Source organism: Alligator mississippiensis, chromosome 3 (assembly GCF_030867095.1).
Source record: "Alligator mississippiensis isolate rAllMis1 chromosome 3, rAllMis1, whole genome shotgun sequence".
NCBI lineage: Eukaryota > Metazoa > Chordata > Crocodylia > Alligatoridae > Alligator > Alligator mississippiensis.
Genome location: NC_081826.1, coordinates 115,934,665 through 115,960,271, shown reverse-complemented (window position 1 = coordinate 115,960,271; position 25,607 = coordinate 115,934,665). Strand labels below are relative to the sequence as shown.

At 45.4% G+C, this 25,607-nt stretch overlaps 1 protein-coding gene across 6 annotated transcripts in view; it reads left to right on the top strand.

The window, feature by feature from the left end:
• Window positions 1-25,607, top strand: part of LOC102563423 (hypothetical protein) — a 718,626-nt gene that overhangs the window by 513,223 nt on the left and 179,796 nt on the right. For 5 of the 6 annotated variants that reach the window (XR_009460815.1, XR_009460817.1, XR_002091128.2 and 2 more), the window contains exons 10-11: window positions 14,815-15,350; window positions 15,533-15,645. The gene's annotated coding sequence lies outside the window, so the exon portion shown is untranslated. The remainder of the gene's footprint in view (window positions 1-14,814; window positions 15,351-15,532; window positions 15,646-25,607) is intronic. The other variant, XR_009460816.1, reaches the window with a different exon arrangement.

Below are 25,607 nucleotides of genomic sequence, written 5' to 3'. Positions count from 1 at the left end.
TGGGTAGAGGGTCGTACTCAGAGAGTTGTAGTGGATGGGTCGGTATCGACCTGGAAGGGTGTGTGCAGTGGGGTCCTACAGGGCTCGGTCCTAGGACCGATACTCCTCAATGTCTTCATCAGTGACTTGGACGAGGGAGTGAAGTGTACTCTGTCCAAGTTTGTGGATGACACAAAAATGTGGGGAGAAGTGGACACACTGGAGGGCAGGGAACAACTACAAGCAGACCTGGACAGGTTGGACATGTGGGCAGAAAACAACAGAATGCAGTTCAACAAGGAGAAATGCAAAGTGCTGCACCTAGGGAGGAAAAATGTCTAGCATACCTACTGCCTAGGAAATGACCTGCTTGGAGGCACGGAAGCGGAAAGGGATCTTGGAGTCCTAGTGGACTCCAAGATGAACATGAGTTGGCAGTGTGACGAAGTCATCAGAAAAGCTAATGGCACTTTATCGTGCATCAGCAGATGCATGATGAACAGATCCAAGGAGGTGATACTTCCCCTCTATCGGGCGCTGGTCAGACTGCAGTTGGAGTACTGCGTGCAATTTTGGGCACCACACTTCAAGAGGGATGTGGATAACCTGGAGAGGGTCCAGAGAAGGGCCACACGTATGGTTAAGGGCTTGCAGGCCAAGCCCTGTGAGGAGAGACTAGGGCACCTGGACCTCTTCAGCCTCCGCAAGAGAAGGTTGAGAGGCGACCTTGTGGCTGCCTATAAGTTCATCACGGGGGCACAGAAGGGAATTGGTGAGGCTCTACTCACCAAGGCGCCCCCGAGGGTTACAAGAAATAATGGCCACAAGCTAGCAGAGAGTAGATTTAGACTGGACATTAGGAAGAACTTCTTCACAGTTAGAGTGGCTAAGGTCTGGAACGGGCTCCCAGGGGAGGTGGTGCTCTCCCCTACCCTGGGGGTCTTCAAGAGGAGGTTAGATAGGCATCTAGCTGGGGTCATCTAAACCCAGCACTCTTTTCTGCCTATGCAGGGGGTCGGACTCGATGATCTATTGAGGTCCCTTCCGACCCTAACATCTATGAATCTATAAGGTAGGGACAATACATTTTAAACCTACCCAGTCTTGGAAATATATGCAGTTCAGAGTACTTTTGTCATGTGCTCTGCAGAGTACCTCCCACCTGGTTTGTGGCCTTCTGTGTGTGTGTTGAACCATCTACATTTTTCAAATAGCTTGTAACTCACTCTAAGGTGGAACAATCTGAGACAGCAGCTCAACCATGGATCACTTCGTCCAAATTCAAATCTGAAAGATAATGGCAGTGACATCCGGTAAAAAAGAATGGCCTCTTTGCAACTGTGACCATCATACTGCAGGACTAAAGAAAATTAATTTGCAGCTGATCACTAGCTTGAGATCAGATCTTCCTTGAAGTTTTATGTGTTGCAAGTCAACATGGACTCATATTCCTTCACAGAGGCTGGGGTGGGGATGAGAACTGGAGACTGTTCAGCAACTTGATGGTTGTAGACAACAAATGGTCATACCATTTCAGTTGACTACCAGCTAGGAAGGTGACTGCTTATTGATCTCCAACAGGGAGTTGAAATCCTAATCCATATAAAGGTGACACAAAGGAACGACCCCCCTCTTAGGATCTAGAAAATGTAATCAGTAAATGAAGCAGGTTTAATAACCAGTTCCATGTGTACATGATGGGGTCTGTCTGGGTAACTGTGGTTGCAATTCTCAGATAGCGCCATGAATTCTACAGAGGAAGAGCTATTCATAAAAAGTTCAGGTCATAGCTTTGGAGGGCCTGCTTATGTGGCATAAAGTTATGCCAACATAAACTTGGTGAAATGCACAGGTGAATCAGGAGCTTACTATTTTATCTGAAATAAAATCTTGACTCCAAACCAAGGAAATTTCTTGCAGAGATTTTTAGCAGTGTGTGTGCGTATGTGTGACAGAGAGACAGAGAAAGAGAAATAAGGAGTTATCAGTTAAGAAGTTTCCTTATTTCAAAAGAGGGTCCATGGCTTTGGTGCAGTATATGACACTGATGCCCAAGGAGCTGCTGCCATTGACATTTTAGCTATGGCAAACTTCCTCCAATCCAGCTTCCTGGCCACAGAGAGAAAAAAACAATAGCATGAATGACATGCAGACTGGTGCCTTTAAACTTGGGACTGAAATCTTTGGATTCCTGGTTCTCTAATCTCAGTTCTGATACCGATATAGACTTCCCTTTTGGCTTTTGTCACTTTCTACAACCTTTTCTTGCCTGTAAAATGGGAGTAATATGTAGCTAGATAGGGTGGCCATAAGGACATCTGGGACTGAGTCAAGAAAATTGACCATCTAATTCTGACCCTCTCAAGAAAGCAACTTAAATATATGAGAGACTTGGGTGTGGGGAAAGTACAAAATCTTGTTCCTATCTGTTGGAGAGGAATAATTACTTCCTATACTACTGTTTAAATACATATAGCAATAATAATTTAAGACTAGTTATTATTGTTATCATTATCCCCCAGCCAGCAGTGGTGCTGCTGCAGGCGGAGGCAGGGGTGCAGGTGCAGTCTGGCAGGGAGACAGAGCTGCTTAGTGCACAATGCCACTTCACCTCTCTCCTGGACTGAGCTCCACACCCCTGTGATTCAAGGATTTTCATTTTAATTTTCACCAGCCAGCTGGGACCGGCCTTTGAAATCCAGGACTGTCCCCACCAAGCTGGGGTGTACGCTCACCCTATAGCTAGAGGAATACTGTGATGATAAACGTGTTGATGTTTAGAAGGTGCGGTATAATTTCTGTGCCAAGACCGAGCAGATCGACCCACCCAGCCAGTGTCTGAGGCATCAATAAGCCTCCATGTCTGTGTCGAATTTGTCCGTTATGCAACTATTCAAACAGTTTTCTAGAGACCCACTCGTATATCCATGTGATGGGTTTCAGGTTTCCTACAGAAGATCCTGAGGTAACCTGAGGATTCCCACTTCCTCCTTATGTAAAATAAGTTGGTTAGTTTGTGAATGCTTCGACCAACCATCTCAGTAACACAATACCCCACATCTTTCATCTGGCTCAGGCTGTACTGGTGTGCTCACAGGTGGGACAGTGGTGTATATTTGGTACTGGTTGTATAGGAGTGAGACATGAAAAATTGTTTTTACAGGCAGAGCTGGAAAGTCAGTCTGGCTCTGGGGTAGCACAAGAATGTCAAGAAAAGTACCCCTGAGCCTAAAAGAGATTGTAGTTTTAGAAACTCCCAGCTTTGCGAGGACTCAGATTTGGATATGGATGAAAACAGCCTCTGAATTAACAGTGATATTCATATATATCATATGCAGGGAATTTTGAGATCTGGTACCAGAATTAGTAGTTCTTGCTTATCTGAGATCATGTCTGTCTCATAAGGCAGCTGGCCAGAAAAAATTCCTTCAGAGTGAAATTTTGAGGAAAAATTTGGGGGAAGGGGCAGAAAAGAGCCCATGATCTGCTTTTCTATTCCTCCTGCTCCATTTTCTGGCCAGTGCTATACATATAGGCAATTTCAGAAGAAAGGGGAAGGAGGTGGAGGGGAATGCATTCACTGCGGAGTATGATCTAAACAATGGAAGGTTATTCTATTTTTTTAAATAATAGAGGAATCATCTTTCTGAGGCCGCGCCAGAAGGGAGAAGGGATACACTGAGGCCCTGAATGTTTGAACTCTTACCACAGTTTTGAGCTATGAGACAAGCAGTGTTTAAATATAGAAACTACACTTCTTCCTCTGCAGCCCCTTCCACAAGGATTTTTTCTAAAGAATGAAGTAATGCTTGAAGCCTGCCATTGACTGGGCAGACTGTTTCCAGCAGAGTGAGCAGAAGCTTGTACCACGAGCTTAAAAGTCTGTTAGGGGTTTGCAGGTCAAGCAGCCAAAAGCAAAGGCAAAAAAAAAAAGAAAAATAATAATAAGCACAAAGAAAACAATCCCCGTTTGAAATTGGAAACTTTAAAGAAAGATTTATGAACCTTTCAGTTTATGAATCCATCTGGTGCTTTGGAGTTTGCAGGCAGTTAGCTTTGATAGTTCAAAGTTTGGTGATATTTTTCATTTTGTAAAAAAAAAACTTTTAAATAGTTTAATTTTGCGTATGCATTGATCTTTGAAAACTCAGGCTCCCTTAACAATCTGGGCAACTTGTAAAAATCAGAAAGATTTAGGGGAATATGCATGTTACTTTTTAACAGCAGTTTTACTGTTTGCTACATGCATTAAGGAGTCCAACTTGTGAACTCTCATTTTACTGTCTGCTCAGTTTCCTCACAGGAGCGCTGTGTAATTTTTGTTGTGTTTTGACAGTTGGTGGCCTTTGGCCTCCACTCCATAAAATGTTTAGGCTGAGGACGGCTGAAAAGAGCTTTCAGACGTGATGGCTCACGGTTCTTTTGAGACAGGCCAAGCGCCCTTTCCACCAGCCAAGTCCATATATAGCAATTACTGCTAGTCTATACATTGCTCTTGTGGAACAGATCAGATCAAAGGCTTTCTTAACATGTTTGAAAAATGCACATCCGCATTGTGGAGAAGAAACATGTTATGGAAATCAATAATATCACATTCAGGCAGCCTCCATAGCTTTCACTTCAAAGTGGCTCCTACGTGTGTTCTCAATTTCAAAAGAGAAAGGGGAAAATGAAAACAGGGTGCATGGGTCCTTCGTGCGTGATTCTGTTTGTAACCCAGCTGAGGTCTACAGTGTTTCTTCACTGGTTTTTTAGAGGGTCCCCACTAAGCCTCTTCTCAGGGTGCTCAGCCCATTAATTGCCTGCACCTGTGATTGTCACCCACATTTTTTCGGTTGTACGGGTTACGTACTGCCTGCAATTTGGAATGCAGTTTTATGGGAGTGGAAAGACTTTGGGGAATCACTGTATAAACTGCAATCTTCAGAAGGTAATTTAACTCTTTGGGTCCTGTGCAGACTGCAGTGTTGTAGCAACAGCTACGTTTACAGCCAGTTCTTGTTACATTGGCTTCACACTGATTGCATGAACAACGTATTTTTTGAGACGTATGCCAGTCATCTCATACCCTTCAGTGTAGCAATAATAATACTCTGCATTTCCATAGCATCTTTCATTGGAAGCACGCATTGTTTTGCATATCTTAACTCAATTCTTTTAAAAAATAACCATAGGGAAGATGTACTATTAGAAGTGGTCAAATGCTTCACAGTGAGTGGTTCAAATGACATGATATAGGTTAGGTACAGATGTTACATTTGTTCTGGTTTAGGTGATTGGAAATTGGTCTATCCCTGTAACAGAACAGAAGTTTGGAGCACCTAGACTGGTTTAAAAATGGCAGATCCTGGACTACGGTAGACCTGGATCGATGTAGTATCAGGTTTAACCGATTTAGATTTAAACCAGTGTATTGAACTTCAGGACCAGATCCCCTCATGACACAACTTAGGTCACTCTCCACCAGCACCCCATGGACCTCTGGGGCCCCCTCCCTTCTAACCCCCACTCACAGGAAGACGAGCTAGCACTTGCTGGGTTCTCAGCTGCTGTGGGCTGTCACAGACCCAGGCCAGCACAGATGCAGGCAGGGGGTGGGGGATGTTTTGTGCTAGGCAATGGTCACCAGCATATTTCATACAAACAAGGATTGGGCCCCTCAGAGACTGGTACCAGCAGTAGCTGGCAAGATGTGGAGCAGCCTAGGAGGCTTGCCTTGGGCAGCGGGGAGAGGAGTGCTCCATAGAAGGAGGGATCAGGCCCCTTGGAGAGTGATCCTTCTTTCTATGGAGCCAGGCCATCCCTGATGCCCCCAACCTGCTGCTGTCACTGTAGACTCTTCTCTGCGCCCAGCCCTGAGCTTCCAGGAGAGCCCCAAAGGAGATCACCATGGCATACCCGGCAGCCCAGCTGGTGGCAGCCGGGTATGTGTGTACCATGGAGACCTTCTCTGGGGCTCTCCTGGAAGCCTAGGGCCGGGTATGGGGGAAGGTCTGTAGTGACAGCAGGGGGTTTGGGGGTGTGTGCCTGACCGTCAATCAGACTCAGCTGCCCTCAACTGCCCTTGGTAATCTCCAGCACACTGGGAGGTGTCTGGGAGTGCCCCCCGCCTTGTGGCATTGGCCAGCGCAGGCATCTGCCTACCCTCCCCTCTACCACCGAAGGGCAAACATACATTCTGTTTGCTCCTGATCCAATCTATGCAGCTTAGAAAAACCTGTGTAGATTGGATCGATTCTGCCTCAGGCTTTTTGAATGTCTGTACTTACCTATAGTTTCTGTTCTCTTATGGGTGAGTTATATATCTATACCAGTGATTCTTAACCAGGGTTCCAGGGCACCCTGGGGTGCGGCTGGATCTTTTGAAGGGTACCATGAGTTATGAAAAGATAAGTGAGATGTTAGAAAATAAGCAGCTTACCTAAGCAGATAAGCATAGGTTCAGACTTGTTCCTGTCTGGATGATCACCCAGTCCCACTGCCAAGCCCCTGTGCAAGGAAGGAAGCACTGTAATCTAAAAATTGGTTTTTGAAATGGTGTGCCACTCAACTCACAAAAGTAATGGAAGGATCCCTCAAGTCCATTGGTTTAAATGGCAACAATGTGACGAACAATGACAAATTAGTGTCAAAATAAATTCATCCTGTGAAGGGTTAATTATATACTTCTGCATTTGCTTTTGATGGCTAGTCAAGCATTTGAGCTTATACTATCCTATTCTGGAGTCTTCCTATTAGTAAATCTCATTTGCTCAGGTACAGTTGGGAAATAAGGACAACTGGCCTATAAAGTACAACTTAAGTAAATTATTTCAAAGCCCAAACCAATATTTGCAGTATTTTTTTAACATTTAAATTTTAATTATTATGTTCATTTTACAGTCAGGGGAGTAAAGTATGGAGAAGTTATTTACTCACTGTCGTATGGGTAGAGCACACAAAGCCAGGTATTCTACCCATCTTTCCTTACTTCCCTCCAATGCAGTCTGGAGCATAGTTTGGCTAGGACCTTGACAAAGTCATTTAATCTCTCTATATTTTAGATCCCCCATCTAGAAAATGGGTATAATAAGATTCACCTAATTGGTCCTGGTAAGACTAATTTGTCATTTCTTATTATAAGAAACCATGTCATCTAGTATCCAGTATCTATTACATGTTTGACTGAGACTCAGGAGATTAATATTCTATTTCCAGTTCTGCCAATGATGTTCTATGTGATTTAGGAAAACCTCTTCCTATTCCTCATTTGTGCTTCCCCATCTTTTATCTGTGTTGTCTAATTTCACTGTAAGCTCTTTAGGACAATAACTCTCTCTCCCCAAGTGTATATGGTGCCTAGCAATATGTAATATGAATATTAGACAACATTGCTAGCAATGGCAGCTCCATGAGTTGTAGGGACAGCAAGAGCCCTAATGCAGGGTGGGGTCAAGGTTGTCATTGGTGTATTCAGGTGCTGATAGGTGTGCTCGTTTGCATTCTAGTTAGAACACATCAGAGCAGACTTGATTAATTGAATCTGCTCCATGTTCTAATGAGAACACTCCAGCATCACCTTACCATCACATGTATTAAGCCCCTGCACATTTCAAAGTGACTGTGGGGGTGCTTTATCTAAATCTTGTTGAATGAGCTTTAGATAAAGTATCCTATGGCCTTTTTTAAATGCATGGGGGCTTAATGCATGTGATGGTAAGCTGTTTTAATTGGAGTGGCTGTCTAGAAACCTAATTAAAATGCCTCTACCCACCCTCAAGTATGTATATAGCTGACAAAACTTGTTACTTAAAGTACTGATATATTGTTTCAACTAATGTTTCTGCTTCCAAAAGTGGGTGAAGCTGAGCCAATGGTAAAACTGATGGGAGATTTTAAAGAGAAAGTCTATTGTAGATCCAGCCAAGAGTTTAGCACCATTCGGGGGTATGGTTTACATCATGGTTCGATCAAGAAATTACTATATTTCAGGGAGTCTAGATGTTAACTGTCTCTAGATGTGGCTTATTTTATAGTGTAGTCTGAGCCTGAGTTGGCTGATTGTCCTTTTTGATGGTGGGAACTGAAGCAATGATCAAATCTGGAGGCCTTTCAGCTTTTGGGCTTTATTCTTGATGTGGTGGCACAGAAGTAGAAAAGCAGAAGTACCGAGGGGTAGCCTTTTGGCTCAGACTGAGTAACACTAAGAAGGGAGTCCCTAGGGAACTCAATTAGAGAGCCAGACTGTTTCCTGGCTTCACCCCATGACTCTTGACATTCTGGCAAGGGTCAGAACTGGTGACATTAACCCTACCATTGCCTCTTACCCCTTTCTCTGTTTAGGTTGAATTGGGTTGTTCTGAAACCTTTTCTTAACCAAGTCTCATACTGCCAAGGCCCATGTGTGGAAAAATGCAACATTTAAACCATGTGGAATTGATTTTTTTTTTATTAGTGTAAATGACTGCACTAACTACTATCATATTCTTTCTGCATTTCTGATATATGTGCTGCAGTTTAGACCTCTGAAAAAGAGAGAATGGTGCAGGCCACATCTTGCTGCTCTTGGAGTAACTGAGTGTTTTGCTGTTTGAAGGAACTTTAGGCCAAATGTATAAGTGTGAGTGAAGTAAAAGCTGTTTCCTCTAACAACATGATCTGCGGTTAAGGGACTGGATTAACATTGAAGAGATGTTATATGTCCTTGGATAAGTTGCTTAATATCTTTGGGTACCTATACACGAGTGCAGAGGCTGCTCTGACATGCTGGAATTTCAGTGCATCAAAGCAGGCTCGATTAATCGAGTCTGCTGGAGCATGGCAATTGTCTGTTGGAGCATGGCATGTGAATCTTGTGTATCAGTGTCCCGACACTTAAAAATAGCAGCAGGGGCACTTGAATTAAAACTCGTCAAATGTTCCCACTCCTGGAGCATGTGTAAAGGTGCCCTTTGTGCTACAATTTCCCATCTATACAACATGTAGCACTAGTGTCTCTTTCTCTGACTTTTGTATTTAGACTGCTAACTCTTCAGTCTGTGGATTACCCTTACTATGTGTTTATATAGTGCCTGGCACGATGGGACTCTGGCCGAGGCTTGGGCCTTTTAACACCACTGTAGTACAAATAATAACAGCAAGGAAGAATTTAGAAGTTCTGTTTCTTTATATAAATTTTCAGTAATCTAATAATAATAAAACTGAACACTTCTGTGGCTTTTCAACTGATAGTTTCAGTATCCTCTCCATATGATATTCAGTCTTCCCAGTATCCCACTGGAGTAGATACTGTTATCTCATTTTGCTGTTGGGGTAACTGAGAGAAAAGGAGGACAAGGTTTTGATGAAGGCAGAGAAACAAGGTTGTACTTATCTCTTTCCTTAACTGCTTCAGCATCCACGAGACTACTCAGAAAGGCTATACTGGGGGATTTTTCCTTTTTGGCACATGAATAAAGGACTGGATATGCTATTTTAGAGTAGGGCTGAGAATTCCAGTCCCTGAAAATGAGGGAGACAAACTCTTACTGTTGATCTGGGCTGCTGTAAGAGTTTAGGTGATTTCTATACTGCAGAAAGAAAATGCTGTGACTATACCCAGTCCTGGAGAACTCAACAGAGCAACACACTGAACATAGAAATAAATTAACCAGCACAGGTGCTCTCCTTTTGTCTGCCACCCTGTCAGCCTAAAGTAGAATCTCTGGATGAAAACCTGAAGTTAAAAGGAGTTTCACCAATGAGTTCAACAGGCCCAGGGTTTCACCCTCAGTTTGCTGAGTTTTTTTCCTAATTTAGCCACAGGAGGACCTTGTGGCAAGACTAGCAGGAGCCTACCACTGAAACAAATTTCCCAGCTGCTGGAGCTATCAAGTGATCAAGGCTTTAATCAACACAATGAGGCCCCTTTGACTTTCAAGCTGGGGTTTGCATGACTTGTGCAAAGGATACTTGCCCCTTGTGGGTAATTCATAAAACCAGAGTGAAAACAGAACCCAAGGCATGTTGTGATTTATTTCAGTTGTTAATGGGTGGATCACAAAGCATAAAAATATGCAGAAGGCAGTAGTTTGGTTATGGAACACGGTTTATGTTTCTGTCTACACTACAAATTGTAACCATGTTGCACCAGGGTCATATCAACACTGTAACCACACTTGGAACATTGTGGGAGCAAAAGTCCAGAGAGAAAAAGTTGTAAATCCAGCAGCAATTTTCAGAGGTACATGTTCCTGTTGTTTACCACAGAAGGTGTTTCTGGGCTTCAAGACATAATTAATTAAATAGGTTCCCTGACATGATTGTATTTGTGGTCTAGATGAAGTTTAAATGATAGGTTCAGTAGTAAAGAACGGAGCACATTGCTGGAAAACATTAAAAGACAAATACAAGGATGAAACAGAATGAAACCACCAAAGTATGTTTTTCTTTTATTAGCTATTTTTCCTATATTCTCTCATTAATTTCCTACCTTGTTTTTAAAAGCAGATGGTTTCTTCAGTACTTTTAAACTGAAATTAGGATACTGGGAAACATAATTTACCATTCTATAAAGGGTTATTTCATTGTAATGTTACAAGTTATATGCATAACTATTTAGGGTATAAAATTATTTATGTGTTTCACATGTACAGGCATGAACTTACATATGGGTAAATATGCCAAAGGACTTTGGTGATATTACCATAAAATTGTGTGGTAAAATTCAGGTCTTAAGAGTTAGGAAATAAAATTAATTTATAGAATTGCAAGTGATAGGTTTTAAAAGATAGCTGACCTAGATTTCATAGTGTCTGGGTACAATATGTATGGAAAAGGTATGTGAAACTGTCTGAACAACACCGGACCATGGTCTGGATAAATTATGATGGGTATATAACAGAATTCCCTACTGAATCTTATCACTTCTACCCAGCTATACTGATTACCATCAGTTGGTGTGAAGTATTTATTTTATTTGCCATTTAAAATTATTTTCACTGGAGCTCAGCTTGGATCCCGTCTACTAGCATATGATGCTGCAGAAGCTGTTTAGTAGGGTCCCTGAATTCAGCGCATTGGATATGACCTTGAGAAATGTTACCTCTGTCTTCTATCCCCGTAATCTCTGCTGAAATTTCCTAGAATGCCTACTATTTCATTGTGCCTACTTAACGTTAAAGCCCAGGATGGGTAGGTTTCAATATTTTGTGTGCACACCATGACAATGTACATTTGCAGCTGATGCAAAAATAGTGTGCTTGTGTACATGTATATGTAATACATATAGGAAAGCTGGATTTAAAATATAGATGAGTACACCAAAAAGAAAATGAGTAAGTGATAGTGTGAGAACAGGGAACAATTAAAATATACATCTCTCTTTTTTGTCTTTTTGAAATTAACATATGTCAGGTGAAGGGACTGGGCATTTTCCTGGCCTCTCAGCTCATAATTTATTGCATTCTGTTAGAGCATCTCAACTGGATCAGGACAGATGAACAATACACTTTGGGTAGATTTTTTTTATGACACACCAATGCAACTTCTTTTCAGGTCAACTGAGTTTTTATGCACTATATCAGAGGGCAGAATTTGGCCTTTTGATCTGGTGAAGGAAAAGAATGGGAAGGCTTTGTGCTCATATTCTCCAAATTAAGCAAAATGCTCTCTTTCCTCTTTCTGTAATGGGTATGTTTGGAATGCCTTTGGAAGACTTTACAAAGAACAATTGTATCTATGTGCAGATGATATTTAGAGGGATGTTCATCCTTTGATGCATGGAGATTTATGCACATAACTCTCAGCACAACAAGGAACTGATGACACATGCCTTAATGTTCTTAAGTGTTTCATTGGAATGCCCTTGTAACACTCTTGGGTTATTTTTCCATTAGCCTCCCAGTGTCTGTAACCTTTATATATGTTATTGAGAGCTGCAATTAGGTATCAATGAAAAACATATTCCTGTGTGATATCTTCTTCAGAAAACATTGTTACCACTTGTTTATGTTATAGCATATCTGTAAATATATCATAACAATGAAAAAAGCTCTAGTAGAGACTGGCAGAGGCAAGAATCAAATCCTATAGCTCTACAAAAGTCATGTTGAGTATGCACTTTGCTTTGTGTGCTAGTTTAATCAGCAAGTAGACCAGAGGTTTTCAAGCTGTGGTTTGTGGTTCAGGGTGACCTATCTAGATGTACCATGCTGGGTCTTGTTGTGTTTCCCACTGAGAAAAGTAGAAGATATGGGCAGGGAGGTAGAAAGGTAAGATAAGAGCATACATCATGACTTTCATAAAAGGCAAAATAAGACCATCCCCAAAATGGGGTTCTGAGTAACAGGGGAGGTATGAAAGCAACAAGAGAGGTAACTGATGTGACTAAGAATGCAAGAGAGGTATACAGAGAGTATTTTCTCTAGAAAAATATGTTCTTCCCCGTGGAGAACTATGAAAACCTCTGGGATTAGTGAAGAAGGTATGGTCCTGGAATCTGTTTTGAGTTCCTTCTCTTTAGAAGTCTAGCACTGGGTACTGGGACTAGCTGATGTCACAATGAACGAATGGTCTGGCTTTCACCCAATCCCTACCAGAACTGCTGAAATATATATTAATTACTGGTAAATTGGCCATAACCATATTGAGTTAGTACTTAACAGTACTCTACATGAGCCATTGTATAGTAGACAGACTGAGGGCACAGGAACAATCCTGATGTGTAGGAAGAATAGCAAATATGGCAGATGACCAGCTTGGCTTAGCAGATAATTTTTTGGTGAACTTAAAGGCAAAAAGGAAGCTTACAAGAAGTAGAAGCTTGGGCAGATGACTAGGAAGGAGTATAAGAATATTGCTCAGGTATGCAGGGATGAAATCAGGAAGGCCAAAGCACAATTGGAATTGCAGGTAGCAAGGACCATGAAGGGTAACAAGGAAGCTTTCTACAAGTATGTTAGCAACAAGAGTAGGGTCAGGGAAAGTGTGGGTCCCTTACCAAATGGGGGAGGCAACCTAGTGACAGATGAAGAGGAAAAGGCTGAAGTGCTCAATGCCTTGTTTACCTTCGTCTTCATAGGCTAGGTCCATTCCCAGGCTACTGCACTTTAGGAAGAAGGTGAGAAGCCCTCAGTGGTGAAAGAACAGGCTTAGAAAAGCTGGATGTGTACAAGTACATGGGGCTGGATGCAATGCACCTGAGGGTGTTGAGGGAATTGGCTGATGTGACTGCAGAGCCACTGAGCATTCTCTCTGAAAACTCGTGGTGATGGGGGGAGGTTCCAGATGATTGGAAAAGGCCAAATATAATGCCCATCTTGAAGAAAGGAAAGAAGAAGGAGCCAGGGAACTATAGTCAGCCTCACCTCAGTCCCCAGAAAAAAATCATGAAGCAGGTCTTCAAGGAATCCATTTCTAAACACTTAGAGGAGAAGAAAGTAATCAGGCACAGTCAGCATTGATTCACCAAGGGCAAGTCATGCCTGATCAACCTGATTGCATTCTATGATGAGCAGGGATCCTGGTTTTCCCTGATAAAAAATACCAACTTCTCTCTTAAAAAAATTGCAAGTTCTCTGCTAAACCCCCCCGAATCCATGATTAAAATTAAAGGTCCCCTATAACCTCTCTGACCCTGCTGGTGCCTCTCACTCCCCACCCACAGCCCCCACAGCTTTGCTAGTGCCCCTTACCCCCCACCCACAGTCCCTGCTCTCCCAGTCCTGCTGGAGGGGGCCCCCAGTTTCCAGGGCTATGGACTCAGGTCTGCAGCCCCTTTCCCTGCCCCTGCCCTGCTGTGGGCTTGGGCAGGGTGGATCCCCACTGCTGTGTGCACTGCCAGGAGGCAGGGCCCCCCTCCCCCCGGTCTGTACCTGGGGCAAGTGCAGGATGAGGCTGCTGTCCAGCTGGGTGGGGCTTGGAGCCTGGGGCCAGAATATTCAACTGCAGCACCCCAGCGGGGAGCAGGACAGGGCCATGGGTAGTTCATCCAGGGGAGGGGAGGGGAGGGCTGGCTCCCCACTGCTATGCACACTTCCAGGAGGCAGGGGGGACCCATGCCCCTCAGATCTGTAGCTGGGGCGCACACAGCCTGTGGGCTCAAGTTCCCACCCTGCTTCCCTTCCCTGGAGCCTCCCCAGCCCAGAGGGTATGACCTGACCCAGCTAGGGACAGTGGGGCCATGCGGGGATTCCTCACTGCTGTGAGCTGAGGGAGCTGAGGGAGTGAGAGGAGGCTGAGAGGGCACATATGGGGGCTCTCACCACACGTGTGCCCTCCTGCAACTTACCAGTGGTGGTGGAGGCTGAGGACCAGCAGAGGGGGCAGCAGCAGCTGATCCCCCGAAGGTAGGTGGGGCAGGAGCCAGTGCAGCTGCAGAAGATCTGGAGGGGAAGCCCCTGGATCCCTCTTTGCTGAGTCAGGCAGAGAGCCATGCTTCCAAGCCACGCGCACGAACAGAGCGCGCTGCCTTTGCACAAGCAGAAGCAGGCGGGGCATTGAGAGAGTCTTCCTCAGGAGGGAGGAGGCTTCACCAACAAGGAGAGCGGTAAGGACTATCTGTGAGCCATGGTGAGGACTCATAGTGCTGCCAGGGGCCCTGCCCCAGTGGTGCCCTCCTTCTGGGGCTCCTCTGAGGCTGCCACCCAGATGAAGCCCTTGGGGGGCCTGGTGACCACCTGCCCCCTGATCTGTGGGGGCAGCTGACTGGGGTCCCTGGGAGTGGGGCTGAGGTCTGGTGACTCCCCCCCCTGCTCCTCTTGTGAGCGTCTTCAGGCTCTGGAGGGGCAGGTGGCAGAGCTCCAGGCTGAGGTGAGCATGTTGTGAGGGATCCATGCGACAGAGGATGAAATTGATTTGTATTTCCATTCTCTGCAGGGCCAAGAATCCACTGGAGAGACCCTGCATGCAAAACCTCCAACTAATCAGTGGCAGCAGGTTCCTGTCAAGGCCGGGGCAGCTCATACAACTGCTGTGCCTGCTCCCCAGACACCCCTTGGGAACAGGTATGAGGCCCTGGCTCCTCTGGAGGAGAAGGCAGAAGAACAGATCCCCAGAGTCATTGATGCTGCTCGACCTACAACACGGGCTGAGAAGAGGCAGACCCTGAGGAGGAGGCGGCGTAAAGTTCTGGTCATTGGGGACTCCATCCTGAGGGGAACCTATGGTCTAATCTGTCGCTCTGAGCCCTGGTCAAGCAGGTTTGCTGTATGCCCAGAGCGAGGATTTGGGACATCATGGAGACCATCCTGAAAATCATCAAGCCCTCTGACTACTACCCACTGGTTGTGGTCCATGTGGGGACAAATGATGCATCCAAGGGCAAGCCGGACAACATCATGGAAGACTACAAGGCCTTGGGACACCAACTGAAGAAGATGGGAGCTCAGGTGCTATTTTCCTCCATTCTCCCAGTAAGTGGACAGGGTAGGCGTCATGAGGCCTGCATTGATGTAGTTAACCAGTGGCTTCAGAGCTGGTGCTACGAGGTGGGCTTCGGGTTTTTTGACAATGACTCATATTTCTGTATGGAGGGCATGCTGGGGCAGGATGGGCTTCATCTCTCCCCTAAGGGCAAATGTATTTTTTCTTCTAGATTGGCTGATCTCGTACAGCGGGTTTAAACTAGCTTCACTGGGGGAAGGGTCCGCTCCGAGTGGAGAGGATGCTTCGCCAGCATGCAGGGTGACAAGAGAAAGGGATGCCCAGGTAAGCAACAATGTCCTGGGAGCAGGGGGCCACAACAGTCCTGGAAGTAGGGGGAGGTGCATGCACCCTCAGGAGGCCTGAAGTGCCTCTACACCAATGCTCGTAGTATGGGGAGCAAGCAGGAGGAACTGTGTCTCCTGACTGCGAGTAAGAATCCAGACTTAGTAGGGCTCACAGAAACCTGGTGGGACCCTACCCACGACTTGGTGGTGGGCATTCAGGGATACATCCTATATAGAAGGGACAGGACAGAGAGGAAAGGCGGGGGGGGGGGGGTGGGTCGTGCTCTACGTCAAAGAGCAATTCACATCATCAAGGATTAGCTTTGGGTTAGAGGAGGGTTGGGCGGAGACACTGTGGGTCAAACTACAAGGGGGATATGGCAAAAGGGACCTTACAGTGGATGTCTACTACAGACCACCTAACCAGGGGGAAGACCTAGACCAGGACTTCTCCGGTCAGCTTATGCGGGGGGTTAGGTCAAGGGATATTATTGTCACGGGTAACCTAAACTACCCAGACATTTGCTGAGAGGAGCAGACAGCCTAGTCTGACCGCTCATGTAGATTCCTGGCTGTATTACAGGACCTTCACCTTATCCAGGTAGTGCACAGCCCCACTAGGGGTAACACCTTGCTGGACCTGGTCCTGGCCACTGGGGATGACCTGGTGAGGGGACTGCAGGTCCTTGACCACCTGGACAACAGCGATCATCACCTGCTGGAATTCACTATCCAGGTCAGGGTTTAAAGGGCTTATAGCAAGACTAAAGCCCTTGACTTCAGAAGGGTTAACTTCAATGAGCTTTGCAGATTAGTCGGGGAGGCACTGAGGGCCCAGAAGGTAGAGGAAATGGGAGTCTACAAGGGATGGTCGTACCTTAAGGGGGCAATCCTCCAGGCCCAAAGGGTAACAGTCCCTGAGAGAAGCAAGGGGGGTAAGAGTGCTCAGAAACCCCCATGGCTCAGCAAGGGCATTCAAGAATGCCTGAGGTCTAAAAGGGAGGCATACAACCAGTGGAAGGGAGGAACTATCACCAAGGAGTACTCCTCCTTGGCCTGTGAATGTAGGAGGGCTATTAGGAAGGCCAAGGCAGAGATGGAACTCAGGCTAGCATCCAGGATTAAGGACAAGAAAAAGTCCTTTTTCAAGTACATTGGGAGCAAGAAGAGGGCACCAGGCAATGTAGGGCCCCTGAAGGACTCAAATGGTAACCTTGTGGCTATGCCAGATGAGAGAGCCGATATTTTTAACAGTTTCTTTGCCTCTGTTTTCTTGAACAGGGACCGGGGCATCCCCCTTGCCAGAGGTAGGGACAATCTCAGGGACAGCTCTGACAGACCTAGGGTCAGAGCAGAGGTAGTTAGGGATCTTCTGGAAGGGCTGGACATTTTTAAATCTGCAGGTCCAGATGCCCTCCACCCAAGGGTGTTGGGGGAACTGGCAGGGGTCATCGCGGAGCCCTTGGCTCGGCTGTATGAGCATTCGTGGTCATCTGGCCAGGTGCCAGAGGATTGTAAACTAACTAATGTGATCCCCATTTTTAAGAAAGGGAGGAAGGAGGACCTAAGTAACTATAGGCCCGTAAGCCTCACCTCGGTCCTCGGGAAGATCTTGGAGAAAATCATCAAGGACCATATCTGTGGGTGGCCAACAGGGGAGATCATGCTCAGGGACAACCAGCATGGGTTCATCAAAGGCAGGTCCTGCCTGACCAACTTGATTGCCTTTTATGACCAGGTAACTAAATTCTTGGATGATGGTGTCACTGTGGACGTAGTCTTTCTAGACTTTAAGAAGGCCTTTGACACTGTCTCTCACCCCATTCTCATTAATAAATTAAACGACTGTGGCATTGATGCCTACACAGTTGGATGGGTAAAAACTGGCTGATGGGGCGCACCCAGAGAGTAGTGGACGGGTCGTACTCAACCTGCAAATAGATTTAGACAGACTACAAAAGTGGGGAGATGAGAATAGGATGGGGTTCAACGTCGATAAATGCAGGGTGCTGCACCTTGGGAGAAGGAATCCACAGTGTACATACAAGCTGGGGAGTTTCCCTCTTGAAAGCACAGAGGTGGAAACGGATCTTGGAGTCAAGATGAACATGAGCCTCCAATGCCAGACCGCAGCCAGCAAGGCCAACCATACCTTGTCATGCATCCAAAGGTGCATCTCAAGCTGGTCCAGAGAGGTGATACTCCCCCTCTATGTGACTTTGGTCAGGCCGCAATTGGAGTACTGTGTCCAGTACTGGGCGCCGCACTTTAAAAAGGATGTGGCCAGCCTGGAGAGGGTTCAGAGGAGGGCCACCCATTTGGTGAGAGGGCAGCAGGACAGGCCCTACGAGGAGAGACTGAGGGACCTGAGCCTGTTCAGCCTCAGCAAGAGGAGACCTGGTGGCTGCATACAAACTCATCAGGGGAGATCATTAGCAAATAGGAAGAGCCCTATTCTCCCCAGCACCACCTGGGGTGACGAGGAACAATGGTAATAAGCTGATGGAGAATAGGTTTAGGTTAGAGATCAGGAAGCAATATTTTACAGTTAGGGTGGCCAGAATCTGTAACCAACTTCCCAGGGAAGTGGTCCTTGCCCCTACCTTGGGTAAATTCAAAAAGAGGTTAGATGATCACCTGTCTGGGGTCTTGTGAACCCAGCATTCATTCCTGCCTGTGGCAGGGGGTCAGGCTAGATGATCTGTTCAGGTCCCTCCTGACCCTAGCTACTATGAAACTATGAGCAGCCCCCTTCTCCCCCCTGCTGCCCTGGCAATGTGTTTCCAGTGCCTGCTGCTGCTTTTAGGGGCGCAGCCCAGTGCTGCTACTTTCACTGCAGCCCCGCATGAAGGAGGTACATTGCCAGGGCAGTGGGGTGGGGGGTGGAGGGGTGGGTTGAGCAGCGCTGAGGAGGTTTTCTGCGTGGCTCCTCTGCTCCCTGCCATGCCAGGTCGTGGGGGAGGGAAGTAGGGTGACAGGGAACAGTGGCTGGGAATCCCCACTCAGCCAGGGGCTCACTACTAGCTGCCCCACTGGTGGATGAGGACAGGGGGCTGGGACCTGCCCCTCCCTTGCATCTGTTCCCAAATCTTCTGCCCCTGTTCTGGGAGTCAGGGCCAGGAGCTCTCTGTGGCTAGGGTTGGGGGACATTGTCTACTCTAGCAACAGGAAGCCCCCTGGGGGCAGGGATCAGTGTTCCAGTCCTGGCCAGGAGACAGCTGTCTTCTGGCCCTGTGCTCCCTGATAGCCCCTGACCTAACACCCAGGGAGAGCCTAGAGCTTCCCCTGGTGGCAGCGGGGCCCATTGCAGGTCTTCAGGAAGTGGGAGCAGTTTTCTGCTATTAGCAGCAAATCTGCTTCCATTTTCCTGCACTTTTAGACACCTGCCCAGGAGCATTTACTTATGAGTAGTCTACTCATAAGTAAATTGCTCCCAGATCTAATGTACATGTAGACACACCCACAGAGGATTATCTTTTCTAACTGATGTTCATGACAAGGAAATCCTTTCTCTTCAGTAAGACAGGAATCACATTTTCTTTCTGTCTCCACAGTAGAAACTATGGCCCCCTCTACACATGCAGGTAAAGGCACAATGGGATCTAATGAACAAGCCACACAATCATGCCTTCTGTCATGCCACACTACATATATGTGGAATTGCACATTAGATCCTATTGTGTCTTATTGCTGGTGCAGGCTGAGCCAGCAAGAAGGCTGCAAGAAGCAAGCTCTGGTGGCTGGAAGCCCTCTCAGTTGAGGGGCTCCCAGCTGCGGGGGCATCCCATGCACCCCCAGGCCTGGGGATCACAGCAGCTGACAGGGCTCCCAGCCACAGGGGAGACCCTGCTACATGTGAAAATTAAAGCTTGATAGAAACCAGCTATTAAATTAGTACACATTTTCAGGGTCTAACTTTATAGCTGGCTAGAGCTTTTTATAGTGTGATAGCTATTTTGCACGTGTAGCTGCTCTTATAGGTAACCACAATTAACCAGTTATTTGTGCAATGCCTGTAATGTATAGAGGGGGCCTTATGTTATGTGATATAATAATATGCCTAACTCCTGCTGAGCTGGGACAGATTCTGCTTGCTCTCTCATTTTCTTCATATCTGACCTCCCTTGCAATATGTATCTATGTAAATTCAGTTTCATAAGTGTATATCTGTGTTTGTTGACCATGTGTGTTTATTTTCATGGAGTAAACTAGGAATATGATAACTCCACTCTCTTGAACCCAGAGAATCTCCAACTGACTTCAATAGAGAAATTCCTGATTTATACCACTATGAGAATATACAGTGGGTTTTAAATATTATTAATAGTCACCAGCACTTATATTCAGAATAGCAAGGATTGATCTCAGAGTTTCTACCATACATACCTGCATGAAAGTGTGACCAATACTTTCCTGAAGATGTTCCTTTGTCTCTTTTCTCCCTCTTCTCCAATATCCTTGCAATTATCATTGCCTTTGGGAAGGTACTGTAGCTAATTGCACTGGTCTTTAATATTTGTTGGAAAAGCTGAAATAATTCCTCTTCCACACAGCATACACATCCTCTGGATCCTTTATGCAAGCATACTAGTCTAAAGCTTGCTCTATTATGGCACTGCCTACATTTCTTTTCAAACTAAATACAAATTGACCAAACACTTTGTCTGTGGTTTGAAAGAAACAAAATCCCTCTAATCTATTACATCATTCCTTTTTTTCTTTTAATTTAATAAAGTCAGTTCTGAAAGCCAGACTTTAAATTAGAGGATTAGCTGGAAAATATTTACTTTTGCATATGTAATGGGCAGGAGAAAAAGGGCAGCCTGAGTCATGTAACTGGCCTTGTTTATCTCAGTAAAACTGAGAGGGAAAATTAATTTAGCGCATGCAATTTAGCATGCAAAAGGTCAAACTGGTGCATGCCTGCAGGTAGCTAATCTGAAGAATGCTATAATTCCCAGCCCAAACAGTGATAAGCTATAGAAATGTAAATGCTGGCTCTTGCTCTGCAAGGCTGATTTCTGCTGATATTCATAAACACTCTTGCTTTTGTCATGAGTAATTTACATGATACAAGTAGCTTTAATTAAAGAAAAACTCCCCCCCTCCCCCTGCTATATTGTCTCTGATGGGGCTGGAGTGGGGTGTGCATCAGAGGACAAGTGTAGCTGAGGGGCAAAGTGCCTCTCCTGTGGGTTTAAGTTTGTTTTAATTGGGCCTGGAAGAAAAAAAAAGAGTGACTGACACATGGCATGTGCTGTCTGGCAATAGCCAAAGTGCTTCAGATCAGTGCCAGTTAGGGTGGGAAAAAAGGAACCATGCTTGGATCAGCTGAAAACAGATTTCTCAGTTATTGTGAGGGTTTTAAAGCAGAGGCTGCTGGGCAGACTTTTGCTATGCTATACTAACATAATGCTGATGGAGCTGATTCTCCTCCCTCCCCCTGCCAAATTTAATATCCTCTATCACTTTAAAGTTACACTGAACCAGTGCCGGCAGCAGCAAAGTAATGTAGTATCTGAATTCATTATTGTGCCTGGCTTCTGTTTTATAGTAACCTGGGAAACATATTGCTTTATTTTCTTTAAACAGGGAACATCTCTTAGTTCTTTTCAATTTCCCAGATGTAAAGTGCATTTAGCCAGAAGGTACTGTTTTCTCCCACCTTTTTTCCTTTTGTAAATATACACTGAGTAGCTTTTATTCATAAGATCTCATAGGAAAACTATACATCCAGTTCTCATCTACATAAGTAGCTATTCCTCATATAGTTCTCTGTCTGCTACTCAGTTGCATCATATTCAAAATAGTAAGCCTTAAGCCTAAATTGGATTGAGATCAAATATTGTTCTATTCAATCCTGAATCTGATTGGAACCTTATATATGGGAAGCCTGGAATTTGCTCCCCCCACCCTGATGTCAGAAAGTGGTGTCTGCTTGCAAAGAAACTGAAAATCCTACAGCCTGTGGTACAAATGCAGCTGCTTGCTTATTAGTGGCTCTAGCCACAGGGAGCATATTGCTACTATTTTCCAAAGTCTGCACTGGCTTACGTTTTTGCTTCAGGGTGCAAGGTGTTGATTTTGATCTGCAAAGCCATATATGATTTATGTCCTGGCTATCTACAGGCCTGATCCTGCCCAGGTGCTGATTGACACTGGCAGGGTGCACTGCTCCTTATGTGGGAGACATTGCAAGCGCAGAATACACAGTACCAGGCAGGATCAGGTCAAAAGAAACAGCCTCCTTTCTATGTAACATTGTGACACCTGATTTCTGCTAGGGCACATTTTTAGTTTGCCAAAATGTAGCCACAGGATTGGAAAGTACTTCCTTGAGAAAGGTCAGTCATAATCTAATACAAGGCTCATCAGTTTTCGCAGCCTGACAGCTATGAATGGGGGTATTTTGGGCTATCTAGGAGTGTGTGTGAGGAACATCTACTAAGTTGCTAACCTGAATCAATCTGTTATGAGTTGTAGTTTTAAAATGATGGGAAAATACACCCAGAGAATACCTGTTCAAACTCTATGATGCATTGTATCACTGGTCTCCACACTGGTCTATGAGGGAGAGATACTCCTCACAAAATAGTGGGCTGGGATGTGCATTGTTGGAAGCTAGGTGTTTGCAGGGTGCAAAGATGCCTTGCAATTGTCTATGGTGGAATGGACTTCCCCGTCGGTGTTTTATGTGTTTTCACACACTTCTAAAAGGCACAGCCTGTAGTAGGGGGATCTCAGGAGTGACCAATAGGGAGCTCTGGGAGCCATTTTTGTGTGCCCCTGTGCATTTATGTGGAATGCTGGGCTCAGCTATACATACTCCCCATGGCGCCATTGTTACTACGCCATCATAGATTCATAGATGTTAGATTCATAGATGTTAGGGTCGGAAGGGACCTCAGTAGATCATCGAGTCCGACCCCCGAGTCCAATCATCTAGTACTTCTTTTTGGATGGCATAGTAACACCCGTTACTGTTCCAGCTTGGTTACAGTTATTTTTAGATGCTACATTGCTGTAGCAATGTGCTATAACAAGGTAGCTTGTCACTATGGCGATGTAGCACTGGTGTCATGGTTTGTGCCTGCTGATGCTACGTCACCATAGCAACGAGCTACATTGCTGTAGTGCATTAATATGTAGACACGTCCGCAGTTGATTACTTCCTGCTTGGCTGGTCCATAGAGTGAATAGAGCCACAGCACTGCCTTCTCCTCAGCCTGCCCTTTGGTACATATTCCCCAGTGGGGAAGCAAGGTACAGGCCATTTTAAAATGAAAAGAGGGACAGGAGATGTTCCAATCCTTTTTCATTGAACCCGGCATAAACCTAGAGTGAATTTGTCTCTCAGAATCTTAGTGTAACTGGCAATTGGCCATATTTTTGCACTCTGCTTTGTTAAATTGATTTATTTAATTTAAAATAAAACTTAACAGCTGTACTGTTATGGCACATTATAGTTGTTGTTATCTTGGTTCCTAGCGCCTTGTAAACAAATAAAGACACTCTTACAGCATCCAAAGAAATCCAGTCCAAATTTCATGTCAGATGACTAAGTCCTAAATAGAGGAAGGGTAGATAGGAAAGTGTTGAGTAACTAATAAGCTTGTGTGTTTGCTCTATTAAAATCTTGATTCTGGAAATAGTTATCTATGCGCTTAAATTTAAGCACATGAATAGTCTCATTGACTTAAATTAACAGCAGTCTCTTTGAGTGAGGAAGCATCATTGTGAATACTCATCTGTCTACAATTAGGCAAATGATTATGTTTTTTCAGAATCAGAGCTTATGTCTTCTATACCTCTTGGTAGGTGATATTACAATTTGTTGATTATTTATCCATGCCCACTAGTTCTTGGAGCCATTGGGATAAAGGTTACTATACACCAGCTATGAACAATAAAGAAAAAATGGGAAGCTTTGTACAAGGCTTTTCTAGTCCTTCCTTTTATGTTGTAAATTTGTAAAGCAGGAGAGCCAATTTTGAAGGTTATGAAAGGTTATGTTAGTGAAAGCAGATTTCAGTCCACACAGCCAAATCTTCCCATGAAGGTGCTCGTTGTACTCCAACAGTCACAGCCCTCATAATGAGTTGGTATCACTGTGACTAGAAAGGAAAATACCTGACTCAGTTTTCATGCAGGTTATGAACACAAGTCCTGTGAAATGCAGAATGGGCTGTAAGTCACTCAGTGCTCTCAGCTCCCTCACAGACATTAGGAATTGAGGGCACTCTGTACTTTTATACTTGTAATGTATAAGCTACGAGTATCAGAAAACATTAGGGGGGGGAGGGGACACATCAGTGGGTCAAAAAGATTCAGGTATTAATAACTTATAGGCAAACATTTTTCTTCTAGTATTTCCAATTGTCACAGTAATGCTCAATTGTAATGTGAATGGCATTTAAATAATAGGACTGATTTTCCTAGGGAAAAAAAAGGCTACTAAGCAAGAAAAGAGGCTTTATTTTGTTACGGTTTTTCATTTCTCACTGCCTAGCAAGGATAAAAGGCAAGGACTAGATTAAGAAAACAAGCCAACACAACACCAGAGATGTAGTCTTTATGCTAATAAATTGTCACAAGGGACTGAAAAAAGTTATATAGAAAAGGGTACGGGATATTTTTAAACTGGGGCCCAGCTGGCATTTTTATGGCAGTTGCTGGGTCAGACTGTAATTATCCGGAGCCAAACTTGTTGTAACAGAGGCTGAAAAGCTGGACTGAGCACTGAGGAGGTATGTGTTGGGAAAGGGAGAGATGGTCTTCCTTGTAGGCCTGGGAACTACTCTGCAGAGTCAACTTTAAACCAGTGCCTAAAGCAGCATTGTATAAATCTAATAAAGCCTTCTCATGGAATTTGGGCTGTTGGGAAGAGCCTCAGAGAGTAGATTCTCAGGCCTAGGATTACCATATCTCCACTTTCAAAAAAGAGGACACCTGTCAGGGGTGGGGGGTAGGGAAGAGTAATATGATTGGGGGGGTGGGGGTGGGCAGTGATATGCCCATGCCCTGCCCCTCACTCCCAAGCCACAGCCGTCCCCTCCCAGACCTGGTGCTTCCCCTCACTCCCAACCCACAGACCCCTGGCACTGCCTGTGCCCTGCACTCCCGACCCAGAGATCCACGCCCCCCTGGTGCCCCTGACTCCCAAGTCACAGCCGCCCCCTTCCCCCCCCCTGCCCTGCCAGTGCCCCTGACTCCCGACCTGCAGCCCCCTGTCCCGCCCCAGCCCTGGTGTCCATGCAGCTCTGTGCTGCCCCCAAAGAGCCCCCCAACCCCTTTCCCCACTGGAGGGGCAAGCACCTTACCCACCTCCCTGCCCTGCTGCAGCCTCTGCACCTAGACAGCTTAGGTCCCCACCCCCCCTTACATACCCATCCCCTCACAAAGATACACACACACAGGCACACACACACAGATGAACATACACAGACATGGCCCCCCTCCTCACCCACAGTCCACAGCCCTGGCTTTCCAACTCCACCCCTACAGACTGAGCTGCCTGCAGCTGCTGGGGCGGCACGGAGACCCATGTGATGTCTCTGCCTCCAGTTGCCTTCTCCCTACTCCCTCCAGCCCCAAGCAGCTCCTTAATGGGGCAAGCTGTGAAGTGCCACGCAACAAAGTTTTATGCTGAGCACAGACCAGATTTTGCAGAGCAAAATCCCAGACATTTCTTGATATTTAAAAAAACTGCCTGGATGGAGATGGGAGGACCCCAAAAGAGGACATGTTTGGGAAAACCCAGATGTATGGTAACCCTACTCAGGCCTCACACCAAATATGCAGCCAAACCATGCTCAGTTTCCTCTGAAAGAGCCCTCCTCTAAATATAACCACTCCAGTTATGTGAGGTACCTCTATAGCCTGGTTCAAGCAATTCAACTGGATTTTCCCCTAAAGGTGCAATAGTATTAAACCTTTACATTCAGCTCTCTTTAGGTGTGT